Raw genomic sequence first — 20,573 nt, forward strand, 5'->3', positions numbered from 1 at the left:
CAGCTCTCTCCGCAGCCACGTCTGCTCCCTTCTCATCTCTTACCCTCAGTCAGAGGGGTTTTAAAAATTCCAGTACGATCATGTGCGCTTGCTCAGAACCCTTTGAAGGCTTCTTTTTGCTCCTGGGACAAGAGCTACATTCTGAACCTGTTCTGAAAAGCTGTGTGATCCAGTCCCTCTGCCTTCTGGTTTGGCCTTGGCCGCTGCCTCGCTCCCCCTGGTTATATCTTCCCGGCACCTTTCTGCTCCCAGTGGGAAGGGAGCTGGCCTTTCAGGAACTGAGCCACCTGCCCCTTCTTCGGGAAGTGGCTCCACCCCCTCCCCTCACTGCCTTGTCTCTGGTCCTTTATAGCACTTCTCACCATTTTTTATTCCATGTTTGTTAGTAGACATCTGCTTTGCCCCTTCCTCCCTGAGGGCTGGGGCCTTGTTGATTTTGCTTACCGTTATATACCAAGTACCTAGCATAGTATCTGACCCATTGCACAACCTTAAATGTTTATTGGGTGATGAGTGAATAAATGAATGTAAGCACACTAGAAAACAAGGGGAAACTTGAGAAATGCAATTCACAGTTTGGGTTTGTTAGAGGGATTGAATAATTTTCAGAGTAGAATAACCCAGGAAGGGAACGAAGGGGAAAGAAAGAGTCCGTTGGGTTTTATCATTGGAGCTGTCCAGTGGGTTTAGAGCTGCCTTACAGTAGAAGCATGTTTGGTGCCTCTGACCCAGGCTTAAAAGGCTTTCGCCCACCAAGTTAGAAGGGTGACCCTCTTGTCTGGGCAGGCTTCTTGTCCGAGCCTCAGAAAGCATCATTCTCTCTGAATTTGTCATTGGTAGCATGGTGCTCTAATTTGAGACCTCAAGATCAGAAGTCTTCCTTCTGCAGTCCACAGTCAAGGGTGCAGTCCTCTTCTCCTTCTAGAAGGGAGGGATTCAGCCTTCATATTAGTCTCTCCTCCCCCTCACCCACTGCCCTCAGTGCTATTAGCAAACAGGGGTGTTGGGCAGGTGATTGTTAATATCCCTAAAGAGGCCTCCAGGCAGCAGTAGGAAGGAGTTCTGGCCCCACCTTGGTGGGGAAGAGGCTTTCTGCTGTCTGAAAACTGAGTCAGCAGCTGTGTTTAGACCTGATATTGCAGCTGGGTGACTTGGGCTCTTCCTGAGGCCAACGCCTAGCTGAGGGGAGGAGCCACTTGTCATTGGGGAGGGACTCCCAGGAGACACCTGGGTCTTCATGGGGAACTTGGAAGTTCTAAGTGGGAAAGGGGAGGACTTGAGGCAGAGACGGTGGTTAACTTTCTTCCCAAACTTTTGTGGTTGTGATTCTGAAAGAGAAAACTGATACGAGATGTCAGTAGCTGGGTTTCTAGGTAATGTTTCTCTTGTTTGTTTTGTTTTGGAAGAAACGGACTGGTTTCCTAGACCAGGGCCTCTGATAACTAGAGAAGAAGTATTTCCTGAAGACCAAAGTGATGTGTTTTCTGGTTCAGAAGGGTTTAAGCTGAATATTAAGGGTACAGAAGAGAGAACTGTACAGGAAAATTACAGAACCAGGTAGTGTAGAGACTGTGGCTTTAGTGGTGCCAGGAACTCTCAAGTAGAAATTAGCACCAAAGCTGGGTGAGAGCATCGTGGGGGGAGGGGGGGGTCAGGTATCTGTAAACTCATGCCTGAGGGTGAGCAGCTAAATGCCTCCCTGCACTGGAAACCTTAACAGCACAGCCAGGTAAATATGATCTGGGGGGAGGTTGGATCAGAATAGAGCAAAGCACTATGGGTACACCTGGCTCCAAAAGGAAACCCTAGGATAGTCACTCGGTGTGCTGTGATCATGGAAAGCTGATGGAAAGCATTTCACCTACGATGGGAAGAGCAGGGGGCAGCTTATGTCATTGTGGGACTCTGCCTGCCAGACTGAAGGGGCCATGATTGTTTTCCCATAGACAGATTTTAAAGTGGCCCCTGGCAGGTGTTGTAGACCATGCAGATGTTTGAGGGGACTGTTATTTAAAGTGGACCATGTGGTAAATTCTAACCCTAACTTGCTGATAATTTTACCTCTGAGAGCTGGAGGGTGGTGGTGGTGGTGTGTGTGTGTGTGTGTGTGTTGGGTGTGGTGCTGCTTGGACCTAATGATGGCAAATGAAGAAAAGCTGGCTGCTGGTGAGGAGTGGGTAGAGCCATCACAGGGCAAGGGAGCCAGTGGCTGCAGCCCAGAGGCAGAGCTTGGGCTCAGGTGAACCGGCCCCACGGCGCCTGCTCTTAACCACCAGCCACTGGGCTGAGCATCTTCCACCTGATGCTGTTGTTTTCTTTGATAAAACGATGGACCTGCTCCTCATGGAAGCTGCAGGAGGAACCGTCTTGGTGTCCTCAAATCCAGAGGCCTGTTAAAAATGACCTCTGGAATATTAGTCCACAGCAGTGGCACACTGGACATGGGCCTTCTTGGTTTCCCATCCAGTCGCTGTGCTGAGCGGTCCAGTCCGCAGGGAGCTGTCCCTGGGAAGGTCGAGCTGCTTTCCCTAAGTTCAGAGGCAAGAGCGAAGTGGAAAATCAGTCAGTACTAGAAAACCCGTGGGAAATGGGTTGCTTTTGTTTTAATTTTCCTGGGTAGGCTCATGTCTGTGGGGACGTACGATAAGTGGTATTCGATCCTGATGGGGTAGGTTAATAATAAAGCAGGAATATTTACTTTTTTTTTTAAGGCTGAAACTGCCAACAGAAATGACTATTGATCATGCTCTGAGCCAGAGGCCAGACCCATTTGATCAGCTTGGCTTTTTCTTGAGGCTTGACTGTGATCGAGAGGCGTGTTAGCAGAGGCTTAATATAGCCTGAAGTCAGCTTTATTTCATGAGGTCTGGGTTGTGGTACTCAAACCTTATGGAAGGAAAAAACATATCTTGAGTTTCTGAATTAGGTGATAGAGTTGTTTTGGCAGCAGATTGTAGCAAGTACAGGGCCTAGAATTTTGGGGGGTAGATGGTCCTTCCAATGATATGAATTTATAATGCCAGAATGTTAACCTGGAAAAGTAAAATATAAAGCATGTTTAAAATACATTTTTTTGACCCATAGCTTAGAGTCTTCCAGAAATTGCAGGTTTAACTACCTCTAAAACCTAGCTCTACTGTGGCCTCATAAGAATTGTAGCCATTTTGTGTTGTTATCTGTCAGAATTGACCCATTCATTTCAGATTCCCTCCCAGAAACGCTCTCCTGCCCCTCCTGGGCTCCGTTCTACAGTGCAGTGGTGGGGTCCCCCAGCCTCCCACCGAGCGCTGCCGAGTAAACACAGAGCAGGCAGGAGCTGGCGGTTGGTTAATATTGCGTGAGAAGGGTGCTTTGTAGCAGGCTAAGGGAAAAAAGCTGTTTGGGGGGGATTTTTTGCCATGTTTTTCTGTTTCAGGAGTTTATTTATACAGGTGCTGAAACTGGGATTTAAAGTGGGAATGAGAGGTTTCTGCAGCAGTAAGGCAGGGGCGGGGATATGGTTCAGCCCTGTCGGTCCCTGTTCCTGCCTGTCACCGTAGACCATTCATCGCTGTCTGTCAGTGGCCCTGCCAGACCAGCAGGAAGCCCAGAAACTGGCTTCAGAAGCTCTCGTCCAACCACTGCGGTGATTTCAAGCCAAATTCTCTGAGGCTTGAGAAAGGGCTGATCCTATAGGTCGTCCCCACATTGAGTTAATACAGGCTGGTCATCCACTGATCCCTCGAGCATTCGGCAGATGACGTTGCTCAAAAGACAGGGCCTGTGCCTGGGGACTGTCACTGGGTAGGTCCAGACTTGCAGTGAAAGTCAGTCTTCTGTGAATCTCTTAAATGAAGTCCTCACCCACATTGCCATTCCTGTGAAGGAAGGTCTTTGAAGAATCTTAAAGCAAGTACTATTTGTATAACACTGCACATGATAACTTATTAATTAGGTTGTTTTTTCCCCAGATTAATACCTCTTAAGTCATTGTGCCAATTTTCCTTTTCTTTTTTAACTTAAGTAAGCACTTAAGTATGTTTTGGAATTTTAACTTGTTTTCCAATTGTGAAGCAGCATCTAGAAAGTTAGCAGCTATTTTCCCATTAAGATCTTGGTCATAGGAGTAAAAATACCAGTGAAGCTTTGGGAGGCATGAGAAGATTGTCATCTTCCTAGAGCAGGACTTCACCCACTTTTATGTCCTGCTCAGACTCCCAAAAGACCAGCACCCGCCACCCAAAGGTGTAGATCAAAACTACCCCTCTTACTCAAAACCATGTAATGAGTTCTTTAAATCAGGGTTTCTGATCTTGGGGAGAGGGAAGGGAAAAATATGTCTTCTCAAAAATTGAATGTGACATCTCATGGGACTATATATATGTGTACTTGGTGTTGACTGTGGGGTCTTTGATTCATCAAGTTTTCAAAAAGCCCTTGGCAGAGGTTAAGGAAGAACTCGAGCTCTAAGTCTCATACCTCTCTTCTAAAAAGGCCTAAGCCAGCTCTTCAGAATGGAGGGACCAGTCAGCAGTAGGGGAAGAACCTAGAGCTCAGTCTGCAGATTCCTGACGGTGGGAGTCCATGCACCCCACTCCTGGCTTCATCTTGCAGTCAGTACAGACTGTCAGTGAGTTCCTGAGAGTCTCCTCACTACTGGCCCCTCTCCCCTCTCAAATCCTTAAGATATCCTAATGGGAGAGCACTGGGTAAACTTGGCCTCCAAGCTAGGTACCTGTGCCAGGATATTTTCTCCTTGGTTTCCTTAGTCAGTTCCTTTTGATCAGTGCCCTAATTGCCTGCCTCCCACTCCAAGTTCTCACAGGGCCTCTCTTTTCATTTTCCTTGGGCTTATCTCTTTTATAGTACCTTCCTCGTTTTTCCCTCTTTCTCCCCTGCCCCCTTTAATTCCCTCTCCCTTAATGCATTCTAAGCTAATCTGTTCCCTGCCATTGGCTTTTCTTTTGGGTCTAGTGATTCTTGTCTGTAGCCAGAAAGGGAGCCATAGGGTAGAACAGAGGACCCAGGGGCTGGTCCTCCCGACCCTGTGACTCTGGATGTAGATCCCACCCCTCCCTGGAATGCCTTGGGTGGGGGTGGGGGGGTCTCAGCTCACCCCTTCCAACCCAGAAATCTTGCAGCCTCTGACTGGTCAGGACGCACCTCTGCCATCACTGTCCCTGGCTCCCTCCTTTTCTCATGTACCTCATGTGTCATCCATGATGGTGAGCTCTGCTTGTGAAAGTATGATTCTGCTTCATATTTCTTATTCCAGTTTTGCCAGAGGCAGAAAAGACGGAAGTTATTGCTTTCAGAAAGTTCATCCTTCCAAGTGCAGGCCAATATGTAATGAACGCTGGCGACAAATGTACATTATTGCAGCATTTGAACCCTATTAGCAGAAATTCAAATTACAACCAAAGATGATCATCACCCACCTTCACAGTGTAAGTTTCTTCCCCTCTCTGAATTTCTCCCCCAATGCTCTGGGGTGTCGGGGGTCTGGCCCTGAAAGGGTTTTGGGGGATTCATTAGCCCCTAGCCCCTTGGCAGCACACACCTTCTCCTGAAGGCGGGCATGTGATCTGGGAGGCCTCTGCTTAGGAAACCAGATCTCTTAATTGATAGAGCCACCTCATGAGCTAGTAATGCAAGCTGTTGGTAATTACAAAAAACCTGCTGTGAAATTCATCTAAAATTAATGAAGAGCCAGCACTATGGACTTTAAATACAGAGGGGGTTAAGGCGTTGGCTGTCGGTTGTGTGAGGGCAGATTATTTCTTGCCAGACTTGAAGCTTCCCCTTCCCCTTGCTCCCCATATGCCTGTGGGCTGCCTGCCCACTCCAGGCTGTTCACATTCCTCCAGCACCACCCGCTTTAATGGGGAGCTGCTGAAATGCGGGCGTTCCCGGGTTAATTGGGATTATCCATTTTACTGTCTTTTCTATGAAAACAGAGTGAAAGGCCCACTCTATTTAAAAGAAAATAAAAAAAAAAAATGTGGAGAACAAAAACTTGGGAGTTAAAACCAGCTAGATGAGTAGAATATGCCTGCTTTTCCTGACTTTGATTTTTTTTTTTAAGGAGCATTGTTTAATACTTCATTGTGTATGTATATATGTCAGCATTTGAAGGGTCTCTAGATCAGCACTTACATACACCAGGATGAATAGTTAAGGAATTTTGAGGCTGAAATCTTTACTGCTTTGGTGACATTTGCTTTATAGGCATACCATCCCCCTGATTTAATAGGAAGGACGTCTGGTCTGTATGTGCTTTTATGTGACTTGAAAAGGAACTAACTATTCCATTTAAGTAGATTTCAATTAGGATAATGGCTTCAAGACATCTCGCAATGGCACATTTCTTAGACTCAAGATAGAATTGCCAAATTGCAGCAAATAGAGTTAGAAATTATTTTGCAATTTTCTCAGCAGAAGGTAATTTCTCGTTCTGTACATCTAGTCATTCTGGAAATAATAGCGTAAAGGTGCCTTTTTCTAAAACTGATTATTTTCCAAATACAATGGGATTTTTTGGTGTAGAAGAAACGGTAGAGAAAGATTGTAGTTCAGGAGAGCAAGCAGAAAACAGTCATTTTCATCCTCTCTTTTTTGTACCTTTGACCGCATTTTTGAAGAAAGACCAAAAATTGCCGTAGGTATGAAAGAATACTGGGAACTGGGCAGACTGGAAATGGAAGTGAGATTTTCAGAGCAGCAAGGTCCCGCTCTTCTGTGGTTTGTAGCCACAAAAGATATGTGATTACAACAGGCCCAGCAGCCAGAGGTGGTGGAAGTAGAAAGTTCATGTAGTCTGTAGGATATTTAATATTATATGTAAATTTCCATATTATAAAAAGCTCATAGAGAGCAAGAGTCTGTCAAAAAAAGGAAAGCATTTTGAAAAATGGGAGTGGAAATGTGCACATACTACTACTTATAGGATGTCAAGAATTTTAAATATCATGGACGCAGTTTGTTGAGGGAGCCAAAGGTTGATGGGAACGGCGACTTAAGGGTCACGTTTTGAAGCAGAAATGCTCAGTCAAAGGAAAAACCTGCCTGGGAGGAGCGTTTCTGTGGAGATGTGCCTTGCGTTTTCAGTGATATACTGAAGCACTGGGGACTCTGCATTAATTTTGATTTTTCTTAGGAAGCTGGATAACATAATGTGTTTCTGAGAAAAAATAGTAACTTATTAGGAAGTGTCAAAGCTTTGCTGTGGAATTGCCAATGTCCACGAGTCCAGAGCAAGTTCAAGAACCAGCATCCGAAGCGCAGACCTCGCTGACTTGCCCTCTTGATTTCAGGGACTGTGTAGCCATGAGGTTCAGCAGGTTGTCTTGGGGCACCCCAGAAATGGGAGAGGTCCGCACCCACAACCAGTACTGGCTTCCTAGTATTCATCCTGGGAAAAAGTCTTTGATCCCAAATCAGTTCCAACTTGACTGAAACCTTGCTCACCAGGGGTGGCTCTGAGAAACTTGGGTTTCCTGAAATAACCCAAAGAATAAAGTCCTGCAGCCCTTGAAGACTGGTATTTTAACTTCTTTTGGGACATACTCCTTTTTGAGCCTCTGACCACTATGCATTCTCGCCTCAGAAAACTAAATGTATACACGCAGACCCAATTTTGCATTCATGTGGCTGTTAAGAATCCTTTATTTAAGGAAATAAGATGCAAGGCTTTGAAGAGAATTTAGAAAGGAATTCACTGCTTTTACACACAACATTTTTCATTGGAGGGTCTAGGTGCTCGTTTGGGAATGTATCTTGTGTGGGCTGTTCTGTGGGAAGATGTAGCAGGGCTGGAACATGCAGCCAGGCCTTTTTTTTTTTTTTTTTAATTTTATTTATTTTAGAGAGACGGGAAGGGAGGGAGAAAGAGAGGCAGAGAAACATCAATCGGTTGCCTCTTGTACCCGCCCTGACCTGGGCATATCCCAGACATGTGCCCTGACCGGGTATTGAACCAGTGACCTTTCTCTCTGTGGGATGATGCCCAACCAACTGAGCCACACCAATCAGGGCCAGGCCTTATTTTGAGAGAGTTGTACAGACTGAGAGTAGTGCTTCCAGAAGGTGCTACTCCCTGCTCCCCTCCAGGGCTGGAGCCTGGTATGCCCGGCACTTTGTGGCAGAGGTCTTTTTGTCTGAGAGCAGTTTTATTATGTGTATTTGAAAAAGCGATGCCAACTCTGCATTTATTTCCCTGGTTATTTATATGCTTTCTCCCTTCAGAGTAAGAAGACTGATATATAGCCTTTGATTTAGTGCGATCTTAGCACCTGAAATTCATGTCAGATAAATTGCTTGTTATATTAGTTATAAAGGAGGCATTGCATGCTTTATCGTGCGTAACATGATTTCCAAATTCTCCCACTTGAAAATGTATGCTTTTAAGAAAGTACCTTGTGAAAGCTGCATGTAATGGATGTGTGTCCTGCTTTCGAATTTTCTGCTGCACTCTCCAGCAGGCCCCGCCTTTGAGAGAAACTAGCAGGATGATGCAAACACAGGGCCCGAGCCACAGGTGATAGCCTGGAGTCCTCTTGGTGACAACAGCTCCTTGATTTCCACTTCAGAACCTCTGGTAGATGATGACTTGCAAAGGAGCTTTTATTTATATCTCAATACCATCAAGATCTAAGAAGTCACCACCACCCAGGAGTCCCTGCTCCCCCGCACCTTTTTCTGAAGGTTTCTTGCCTTTGAAACAGCAGCTGGTTGGAATTTCATTTTCCTAAAGGAAATGCATTTGCCCAGCAGGAACAACCATATTCAGAGTGGTTCTGTGACAGGGAGCGGTAGGTACCATGGCCACAGCCCTCAGTTAGGAAGGCTTATGTTCTTGGAAGGATATTATTAAATAGAGATGATTTGAATTTTAAGTTAGGGCTCGCTTTATAGTAGCAATAGTGTTATAACATGTTACATTGTCAAGTTAAGATGGTCAAGTTCTAAAAATACACTCAACTGTGAATGATGTTTATCTTCTGTGCTAGATGGAATTTTCTGGAAAAACACACACGTTACTTAGGTATTATGTGCAGTGGGTTTTTTTTTCTCTTAAATTATGTTTCAATTATAGTTTATATTCAGTATTACTTTGTGTGTTTCAGGCATACAGCATAGTAGTTAGATAATCATATACTTTATGAAGTGTTCCAGATATTCCCAGTATGTGCAATGTGCATTCATTCATTCAGTCAGTCAATAAATATTTAAGTTCCTACTCTGTAGAACACTGAGGACACAGCAGTGAATAAATGAAGTTTCTGCCCATGTAAAGCATATGGGGCAGCAGGCAACAATTAAGTAGCCACATAACACAATGTCAGGTGTGATGTTGTCCTGAAAAATAAAGAGAAGGGGATGGGGAGGGGAGGCTGTCCTTTTAGGATGAGGCCCTCATGAGAGTTTTTCTGAGGGTGAGCCATTTGAACTGAGTCCTGCCATTATATTTACTACACCAAATTTGGGGGGCCAATAATCATCTTTGGGGCCATGGAATTCAGTAGTGCTTCTCTGCAGAGATATCAGCTGATGAATTTGAAGGACCTTTTGAGGAGCTGGGACTTTGGTGTCAGTGACCTTTTGAGAAAGTGAGCAGCCTTATATGGTTCCCTGCCCTTTAATTCTTACCGTCAGTTTTCCTGCGGCAAGAACAGGAGGAGAGATGAAGCTGCTGCTGGCCTCTTGGCTGTGCTTCAAAGCAGACGTGAGCCTCTCCCTGGCGTGCAGGTTGCTTTTGAGCTGGGCCCCTGAGCTCGCTTACCCACGGTATGCACGCCCGGTCTTTAAAATGCACACACTGCTCTTCGTCGCCCCACAGGTCTGACAGTCTGAATGCTTTCCCTGGAACAATCGCCCCATGCAAAGGCCAGCTGACCTCAGCTTGGACCCGAGTCCCAGAATTCTGCAGCCGGGTGCAGGGTGAAGAATTGCAGCTCTTGGCCTACGACATTTTTTCCTGAATGTCATTTTAAAGCGTGAATCTCAAAATTATAAAACAATCTTTTAGGAAGCAGTATACTTCTGCCAGTGATGCTGCTGCTGTTCAAAACATTTGCTCAAAATCTGTTCATCAGCCCTGCAGTTGTTCCTGTTACCCCGTAGTCCCTGGGTGTGTTAATAACCAGTCTCTGTGTGGGGCTGCAGTTGACAGACCCATTGCCATCCGTCTTCCTTTTAGCCTCATGACATCCTGTTGTTAGTGTTGCCCCTTTGCAGACCAGGCAGCTGACTCTATACAAGTCAAGGAAGGAAGGGGGGGACCAGCCTTACAAGGAAGCCTGTACAGGGGCTTGTGTAGAACTCCTTTGGCCCCACACAGATGCTGACTTATTTTCCCATTTTGCAGATGAAAATCTTTCTGTAGCTCAGGAAAGTCATGTAACTTGCCTGAGGTCACTCAGCTGGGGAGGGGCAGAGCTGGGGCTCGCTCCCAGTGTGTGAGTTGGAAATGCCTATTCCTTCTGCCGTACCGGGCACCTACCTCACCTGCGTGAAGCCACCTGCCCCTCGTTCCCTTCTTTCCTATGTCTCTCCAGCTCTGCCCTCTTCCTTGTCAGGGTCGCCGCAGCCACTTCCTCTGATATGAGCCCTCGGCCTGCCTGAGCATGTGCCTGCAGGGTGTCTTTGGCTGGGCTGGGCTGTGGGCAGGTGTTGCCAAGGTGGGAAGTGCTGCTAAGATACCTGCAGGGTTAATAGTCTTTAAAACATGTTGACAAAGAGCTTTATGCACACTATGTGTGCGTATATATGTGTGTGTATGTGCGTACATGTATCTCTAGAGAGGAAGGTTAAACTCTAATCCCTGTGGCATATCAGACATTTGTTTACAATTTTGAACACTGTATAATCAGTGTACTTACTAGTTTGTGTTTCTTCTCTCCAGTTATCATGATTTCATTGCACTGCTCTGTAGTGCTTATACTTGCCATTTGTTAGGACTGTGTAACGTTTCTTATTAGTACACGTAGAATCCTTGGTTGACCATTGAGTTGTTACGCTTTTGTGGCCTGACAAGAGATTTATCTCAAAGCATTTTTTTCTTTAGGAAAATAAGTTCTGAGTTTGACTTAAGAATAAGTAGTTTTTCAAAAGTATTTTGTGGCTTATTCACCATAGTTTTAATGGATTTTAGCTGGAAACATGCAGTAGACATTTGTTGGAAAACAAACATTTGGTTTTTTCCAGATTTGAGTTTACATTTTGATCTGAGTTTTATAAAAAATTGTAACTAACCTGATAAAGCTCTTTGGGGTGTGATTTGATTTATATGTCTAGTCAGGTAAAACTCCTTTGAGAAGATGAAGTGGAGAGGATTGAATTGACAAAGACAGCTCTTGGAAAGTTAATGTGATCTTGAGGCTAAGAATGTAATTACAGAATTGCAGGTAATCATAAATTTCTTGATATAAACATCCCAACATTTGACGTCCACAGTAGGGGATCGGGACCAAGGAAGTTAGGTGCTTCTTTCCATTCTGGTCTTGGGCGTTGGTAATGGGAGTTGCCAAGACTTAAGTTTGAGTTCCATTTCTGCCCTTACTGGTTACAATGCCTTAGGCAACCTCCTTCACTTCTCTGCCTTAGTTTCCTCCTTTGGGGAATGGAAACACAGTTCCTGCCTCGCAGGGTTATGCAGCGGAAATGAAGAGTGTTGAGGTATTTGGGACATAACTCTTCAATAGAAGTGAATTCTCTTTTCTGACTCTTAACTCAACATTTTAAGTTAAAATTAGTGCATACTAAGCCAGCTGTTTGTGTGATGCAAAGACCCCTCTCTGCTCATTTTAGGGGACAGTTATTTTTCCTCCTCCATTTTGAAGTTTCTTGTTTGCTGCCTAGCTTATTTTATTTTGTTTTGTTGCTGCCTAGTTTAAATTAGGATGCCAAAGTTTGAAGGATTTTTATGTGTAGAATGATAGATGGAATTAAATTTCTCTTGAAAGATATATTCCAGAGAGTTGAACTTATGCAGACATTTCTGAAATGGTTTTATTGTATGTGTTTCTTACACAATATTGTTGGCAGTTCCTCGCTACAAGAAAATACTTCATTATCCAACAAGTTCTCTTTCTGTTGGTTTTAGGTTACTTGTAAGGAACCATTAGTCTCCTACTGGGTTGGATATGTAATAGTATCAGTTACTAAACCAGAATTTTCAACATCTTTCTTGACATTCTCCCTTGGAGGTCATCAAGTGCTTGACTCTAAGATGCTCAAACTGAACCCTAAATCCATTCCTCCTCTTATTCCCAAACTTGGTGAATGGGACCACTGACCACCATCCTTCTTGTGAGCCCGAAGTCTTAAGCCCAAAGCTAGGGTTTGTCCTTAAGAGCACCTTCTTCCTCTCCAGATCCTACCCACAAAGTCCCACATATTTCCTCTTCTCCCTCAAGTCCCTCCTTTCATCTCCACGGCTACTTGCCTTGTCCAGGCTGCCATGGTGGCTCACCTGAAAGGTTTGTTGTGAGAGCCTCCCTGACCCTGCTCGCCTCTGCCCGCTCCGCTTTCCCACTGCAGCCAGAGGGAGCTTTTCGAAATGTTCACCTGGTCACCTTCATAGCTGCTTCCAGACCACACACTGTAACCTTCAGCTCCTCATTGCTCTTCAGATAAAGACCAGTTCCTCAGTGTGGCCTTTAATGCCCTGCGGGACCCGGTCCCTGCCCACCTCTCCCGTTTCATGCTGTGTACACCACTGTACCACATCCAGTGGGGTTCTTTGGACTCCTCCATCAGGCTGTGCTTCTGCCTCAGGTCCCTTGTCCCCTGTGGACTGCCCACGCTGCCACCCTTAGCCAACTTCGACTCATCCTTGAGAAGTCAGCCCAGTTCCCACTTGTTCCAGGGACATGGCCATGACTGATCTCCAGCTGATCAGGCCTCCCTCTGGCTGTGATCTCTTGATGCCCTTCACGTTCCCCCCTAGCTCTTAGGCTGATTATTTTATTGTCGCTCCCCACCAACCCTCAGGTTACAGGTGGTAAGTACTGAATATTAAATCATGACCGCAGGTATCAGAGCTTAAATTCCATGTGTCCAACTAGAAAAGTTTGGCTCACATTAAAATATTTATGTAAACAGGCCTGTAACAGTGCATAAATTGTAAATTTAAGAGACTTTTCACCTATTATAAACTCCCAATGCTTGTTTTACATATATAATACATTGAAGAAAAAATAAGAATTTGTCTTTAGGGGTTATTTTTTATTTTTAGATTTATTTTTCAATTACAGTTGACAAACAATATTGTTTTAGTTTCAGATGTACAACAGAGTGATTAGACATTCATATATCTTACAAAATTATCACCCTATTAAGCCTAGTACCACCTGACATGGTGTCATTTCTGAAGTTAAGTACTGTACGGTAGTACCTCGGGACATTTAGATGAACATTTTGTTGAGTAGTTTACATAGGGAAAATCTGTGGTAGCAATAGCCTGAGACAAGACAGTATAAAAGGGAAGACAGAGACATCAATAAAGCCACCATGTAATCAATAATATGGGTTGAGCATTTGCTACAGATGGAGCCTCTCAGGGAGCCTCATCTGATATAGCTTCTCTTAGCATCTCAGTGAAGTCCCAGCTAATTATCACCAACTTCCCTAGAGATGGAAGCATGTTCCCATGTGTACACAAAAAGGGATGTGCAGTATTTGGGAGCAGTGGGAAAGTTATGATTTTAGTTCACGCAATAGAACATTTACTTCTATACTGCAGTGACTTAGAGGGGTGGGATAGGACTGATGAGGGCCCGCTGGATTCCTTTTTGCTGTACACTGTGGTTTACTAGACTGTGAGAAAGTCTTCAAAATATGGAGTATATTTCCTTAAGAGGTTGATGATTATCCCAAGCAGGCTTGGAGGGACTGATGACAATAAAGAGACTAAAGTATTTTTAGCCTATTCTGTGAATTACTGCCTTTTTTTTTTTTTTTTTTAAATCCTCACCTGAGGATATGTTCACTGATCTTAGAGAACAAGAGAGAAACATCAATGCAGGAAACATCGATTGGCTGCATCCGTGCCCCTACGGGGGATTGAACCTATAACCCAGATATGTGCCCTGACCCAGGATCAAACCTGCAACCTTTTGATGTCCGGATGACGCTCCAACCAACTGAGCCACCTGGCCAAGGCAACTGCCAGTTTTTAAAAGCACTTTTCACCTGGCTGGTGTGGTTCAGTGGACTTAGTGCCGGCCTGTGAACCAAATGGTCTCCAGTTCAATTCCCAGTCAGGGCACGTTTCCTGGGTTGCGTGCCAGCTCCCCAGCTGGGGGCACGTGAGATGGATGTATCTCTTGCTCATCTATGTTTCCTGAGCTGTCTTTAGAGTCAGGGTTTCTCCAGAATTGATGCTCCCTCTTGAGTGGTTAGGGTGAGGATCTCTGTCTTTCAGTGATGGGCTTGGCAGGCTGCCAGTGCTCAGTAAACGTTGAATGGATGAACTCTCTTGGAGTACAGGGATCAGTAGAAAGCTTCTGTTGGCTCTGGACTGATGGTCCGTGAACATATCTGAATGAGGCAGTGTAGCACAGTGGTGAAAACCGTGGCCTTGGAGCAGGATTCCTAGCTCTGCTAGTCAGTAGCTTCGTTACTTTGGCAGGTTTCCTAAACCACCTTTAGTCTTTTCCCCCCATCTGTAAAATGTGGAAATAATACTACCTACCTCACAGGGTTGTTAGACTTAAATGAGATATTTTTGGTAAAGCACTGAGAGGTCTGGCTCAGAATCCTACTGGTATGTCCTCACCAATTAGGACTGTGTCTGACTTGGATCTCTGTGCCCGCCGCCCCCCGGTCCTCCTTTCTTCCAAGAAGTGCTTCCTCCTGCTTCAGTTGACTGGGCCATGTATTGCTTAATACATAGTGTTCTTTACCACGGGAATTTAAATGGCTGTTGTAAAGTTTTTGGAGGGAAAAGCCTTGTATTTTCTCAAGAAAAAAATAACCACGATACACCTTTATTTAAAAAGAGTAACTGCCAAACACAGGGTCTTTTGAGAACAAGGAATGACGTTCCCTTGGCGTCCGTTACTCCGTCGTATCCATGGGACAGGGCAGCTTGCTTTACTGGGACAGCATTTCTGTGCTGCCAGTGCCCAGACTTCACAGTTTATGATATGCTGTCCCATTTTTTTTCTTTCTCCCAACAATCTGAGGAATGGGGTTTTACCCTCAATGACCCTCACTTGACAGATCAGAAAATCCAGACCCAGCAAGGCTGCTCTTGAGTGGGGGCTCTTCCCTGGTAGCTTCGGCTGTCCCAGGCAAGGCGCTTTTGGGGTCATCCGAGTGGGGTTTAATGGGATCCTAATTGCAAGTGGATGGCCAGAGAGTTCTCCTCCTTTGGTGTTTTGCTTTGGCAGAGAGTACTCTCTTGAGGACCCACGTAAGGTGGAAGGAAAAAAAGCACATCAGCAAACTCAGCACTAATCATCTGGAAAGGTCAGGGCACTGCTGTTAGGCAGTTACTGGGCCTGCGGACAGAAAAACAGCAGGATCACAGCTTTATAGCCTCGTGCCTTTAAAACATCAGTGGAGCCCCCATAAGCCATCAGGTTTATAGTACCTCCAGCATCAGTTTGGTTCCATGCTGTGTACCTGTATTTCTGGTTCTGAAATGCTGCTTATGCTCGTTTTCCCTGATCTTCCATAAAACTGCTTTTCCTCGTGTCCCTTTGTGCATCTAGACTTCTTTTTTATTCCACTTGCTTTTCACTTCTGCCTTCTGTCCTGCTTTGGGCCTTCAGACAGCAGTGAAGTAGATGTCCAGGAACGGGCAGCTGTGGTGGGGCCGGCTGGGGTCAGCTCTACACCCTGGGTCTGGGTTGCTGGGGGCTAGAGCCAGCTCCAGGAGACCAGGCCACCCCCAAAACAGGACAGGTAAGTGTGTCCAAGGTCCGAAGCAGAACTCAGTCTACTCCAATGGTGTCCTGTGCCCATGGAAGCTCTGAAAGCACCAGCCCACACCTGATTCCTGATTTAAAATATCTGAAGTTGATTGATTGATTGATTGACGTTGATGGAAATAGGCCTTTTTTCATGTAGGTACAGAGCAGTAGCCTCTTGCAAAACAATTGCCTTTAAAGTAGTGCCTTCTAACTAACGTAGGTGTAGACTGGATTAACTAGTTAAAAGTGCCCAGGCATAGGTAGTACTGCATCTCCAGTACTGAGTTCCTGGTGGTTCTATCACCTTTTTTGTCTATGTGTTTAAGTAAGTAATGTATTTCTGATATTCTAAGTAGATTCAATTCCATGGTAGTGGGCGGGGAACGAGGCGTGGCACACACACAGGCTAGGTCGCCTGTGTGCAGAGGTTTCCTAGGACTTTCTGGTATACCTCCCCTCCACCCAGTTCCAAAATGCACCCGCCCTTTGAGAACTAGGATTGAGAGGGTGGTTGTGGCTGGCTGATCTGTTGTCCCCCTGCAGTCTGCTGGGGGAGCTGTCCTGGGATGGTGGTTCCATTCTTGCATTTGCAAAGGGTCCCATGGGAGCTGGAGGTCCATTTTCATTTCAAATGGCTTAATAGAAACTGTACATTTACCTGGGATAAGGACACAAAAGCTACCCAAATCATCAAGTTTCCTTGCTTTTGTTTGGATTGCAAGTCTGTATGGTTTCATACTGATTCCAAGTTCTGATTGGCTGTGGATGACATAACAGGAATTTCTGAGAAAGGATTGGTCCAACTCTAGACATTGTTCATGAAGCTGGTATCAGGTCTCAATCCCCAAACTAATGTGCTCACTACCTCTAGAATGCAATTAACCTTGAACGTGAGTGCCCTTGTCCATCAAATAAAGCAACTGGATTGTTTCTTGCTTACTTATCATTACACCTGTAGCAGTGGTTTGATTTCATAATGTTATTATGAACCTTTGAATATGGATTGTTGGATAAAATTTGGATCAGCATTGAAATGAAAAATTGTAAACAGAATTAATTACTGGTAACATCATTTGTTAGAATCTTGCAAAACAGAGGCAAGCATGGGGGAGGAGTAGGAAAAAGAGGTTGGTGAAACTACAGATCCTATCCTGTGTCCTTATTTTTAAAGTGATCCTTTTAACCAGCTTTATTCTAAAAGCAAACAAAGATAACTCACAATAAAGCACCAGCGATTATTACTTGGTCTCTGTAGACTCCTAGGATCCTGTTGATCGTACATTCTTCTTATGTAATTGTGTTTGGTGCGTGCACATTATCCCAAGTATTGCGTTTTCACACTGTATTACAATGTATAAACCTTTCCATATTTCTGCTTTGCCTCTGCGTTCGTCATTCTTAATGGTCACGGCTGCCTGAACTAAACCCGAAGGCAGACAGTAAGGACAACCTAGTTCAGGGGATGAAGAGAGGCTGCAGGCAAGCTGTCGGTTTCTGCCTTGATAACATGGCTGTGCGGCCAACTCTGGCCCAGGCGACATGGAGCAGAACGAGGCGCCCACCCCTGCTGCTGATGCTGGTAATAATAGCTTACATATGCTAAGTGTCATTTCTTAATTTCCCCAGCAGCCCCTAGAGGTAGGCACTGTTATCTCCATCTTATTTACATATGAAGGAAAAAAGGCTTTTTTTGCAGCAACTTGTACAGGGTCACAATGCTGGTAAACAGTGGAGCTGGGATCTGAAGCTGTTTAATGTTTGAGTTCGTCAGGTTTTTCTGTGCACTGTGGGGCCCATTCAGTTCTCAGCTCACTTAAGAAAACTAATCACCTTTCACCTTAATCCTCTCAACAGACACATCTATTAATGCAGAATAAGGTCACAGAGGCTTAATATTAAAACAAGAGAGAGTAAACACTGCAGGTAAGCAGGAGTCCCTGAGAACGCCTGTCCACATCAGAGATTTGTTAGTCTTCCTGAGGGCAGAGTGGTGGGGTGGCCAGCCCGTGTTCAGTCTTTCCTTCAGCTCTGTCCTTCAGTCGGCCTTGAAGTCGCTCAAACTTGAAGGGACACACCAATGACTATGCAAGGTCACCTGAGTGGGAGAGTCATGATTCTTTTAGATCAAGCCGGTGCAGTCAAACAAAAAATATATATTGAAAGTATTCAAATATTTGAATGTATTTTCATGTACCTATGCATGCACAATCATGTTTTTAATTAATAAAAATGAAATTTCGTATAACATTGAAAAAAAAAAAGGGGTTCTCAGGGATGATTTTGGCTATAGGTAGCCTTTTGCCCTGACCTTAGAACCTCACCTCCATTGGTGAGCGGCCCGCAAGTCCTATGCGTGCTAAGTAGAAGTTACCTGTGTTCTCTTCTGCTTTGTTTTCTGGATAAGTTAGAAATTTTCCCACGTTCTTCCTGATGTCCTTTTCGGTGACGGAGCTTGGAAGTCACGGAAGCAGCCCTTCTGCTACATGGCGTGGTCTGGGAGGAAGAGTTTCCCGACTGCTTCCTGGGCTCCTGTGTGTCTGGGGGCGGGCAGGCCCAGGTCCTCTGTGCTTTTCCAGGGCCTTGCTTCTGTTGGATGAGAAAAGCTCACACACGAGTTAAAGCGGACTTGGGCTGCATTGGCACTTGGAGTCCAGACTCCAGAAGTCTGGTTGGGGCAGATGGATGAGAAGTGTCAGGGTTTATCCCCTGGGCTTTGGCTTCATGGTCTCTAGAATTGCCGTTTTCTGGGGTCCTGGTATTATCTGAACTCAGAATGTGTTTTTCTTTTGAGTTCTGTTTTAAACAGTGGCTCTTTGTAGACGGAAAGGTAATTTGTGCCGCAGGTAAGTTATAGCACGGACTGTAACTTTCGTGGGCCTAGGATCCTGTTTTCTATTTACTTTCCTTCGGGGTAAATGGATTTTGAATTTCACACAGTTGACATACTGATGAACTTTTGGAACTCAACCACCTCTTGGCTGAGGATTTACTTCCTGTGATTACTTGTGTGGTATAGACGTTGTTGGGGTCAGCTGAGGGGCTAGAGTTGTTCAGGGGGAAAGTCTGGGTTTCAGTTCAAGCATCACAGCCTTCATGGAGGATGCTAGGACTGGACAAGGCAGAGGAGAGAGGGGGGCATTTTCAATACAGGGAGCTGCCAGTGGCTCAGCAGACCCAACCAGAATGTTGGGAACACTGGATAGTAACTGAAAATAAAGTTGAGTAGCTAGAGGGGCTGCATTCTGTCAGCCCCTCAAAGCCAAAGAGATTAGATGAGACAAGAATGTGATAGGCTTTTGAGCTAAAGAGTGAAATGATGAGCGTCAAGATTCAAGAAGGCGATCGATGATGACCCCCTCACAATGCATTCCTTGGAAAAGCTGAACAAAATGAGTGAGAACCCCAACCGTAAAAAAAAAAAAAAAAAAAAAATAGATTCAAGAGGGCTAGTCTGGCGACAGAAGGCCACGTGGGCTGGAGACCAGCGGCAAGGGATGAAGTCAGGAAAAAATGCTGAGGTCTGAGGTGACGGAAGAACTACTCAGTCAACTGGAGAAACTCAAGGGTTTGGAGGATAAAGAAGAGGAGAACATGAAAGATGACCCTTTGAGGTCAGGGCCTTGGTGGTTGGAAGAGTCGTAATGGTCCTTGTTGGATAAGAAAGAGTGACCGTGGGGTCAGGTTGGGGTAGGCAGGAATGAGGGGCCGTAGGGGTCCACTGGGTTTAGAATGAGGCCTCTTAGGGTTTGGGTGGGGTCTGTGTGTGGGCGGAGAGTAGAGAGGAATGGATAGAAGAATTTCTAACCAAGGGGTGGGAACAGTGATTGGTGTATATACTTGGGTTTGGGAGACAAGGTGGCAACTCCTACCACCTTTGGAGTGAATCAGGGGCGAGGCCATCTGCTTTGAGGAAGGAGGGAAGCAAAATTGGAGGCCTAGATAAGACAAGCCTGGAATCACACCAGTGTGGGGTATTTGATTAGGAAATCAATGAGCTAATTCAGGAATTTCCTGGAAACAGCAAGGACATGGGCCAGAACAACCTCTACCCAGCCCCTCCCTGGCCGGCCCAGAGCCCCCTGGCAGTGGTAGTGACTTAGCCCCGGTGCTGGGGATGCCTATCCCTCACAGGCAGTGAATAGCAGTGCCAATGATTTAGGGGGGGTGGGACCAGTGGTTTGGTCTGAAAATACAGATGGTGGTTTGGTCTTGAAAACAAAGCCAGCTCTTCGCTTATCTTGCTGCCCTCCCATTAAAAAAAAAAAAAAAAAGTGCTGAGCAGAGTAGGAGGAGGGATGATCTTTTTGGGCGAGAGCACAGAGTTGTGTCCCTTAAGGACAGGTGGCTATTGGAGGACTGCACAGGCGACTATAGAAGTGAGGGTGGTGGAAACGAGGAGGTGGCGAAGTTTGAATCCATGAGAGGCTGAAGCCAAGAGGTTGTATGCGGAGCGATGTTTGTGAGGCCAAGAGAGAGCAAAGCGCGGGGTTAGAGAGCCCAGCTGGAGTTCTGTCCTTGTCCCAGCCAGAGCAGAGGCCTCCTGGGCCGGCGTTAACCTTTGGTGCAGTTTGGCAGTGGGTGGGGAGGCTTAACATCTGCTGGCTGGTGCCGCAGCCCACCTGCGTCTCACTCTTAGATCCTGTCGTTACAGACGCCTGTGACCGGGAGCAGGGC

General features: G+C 45.5%; 1 protein-coding gene and 1 non-coding gene across 3 annotated transcripts in view; both read left to right on the top strand.

The window, feature by feature from the left end:
* TEX2 (testis expressed 2) overlaps nt 1-20,573 on the top strand; it is an 86,870-nt gene that overhangs the window by 8,308 nt on the left and 57,989 nt on the right. The window lies entirely within an intron of this gene.
* On the top strand, nt 19,239-19,334 carry LOC149998775 (small nucleolar RNA SNORD116). The gene has a single exon (XR_016507308.1). It is a non-coding gene; the product is annotated as a small nucleolar RNA SNORD116 (small nucleolar RNA).

The sequence above is a fragment of the Furipterus horrens genome, unplaced genomic scaffold, assembly GCF_987537825.1.
Source record: "Furipterus horrens unplaced genomic scaffold, mFurHor1.1.pri manual_scaffold_11, whole genome shotgun sequence".
NCBI classification, from domain to species: Eukaryota; Metazoa; Chordata; class Mammalia; order Chiroptera; family Furipteridae; genus Furipterus; species Furipterus horrens.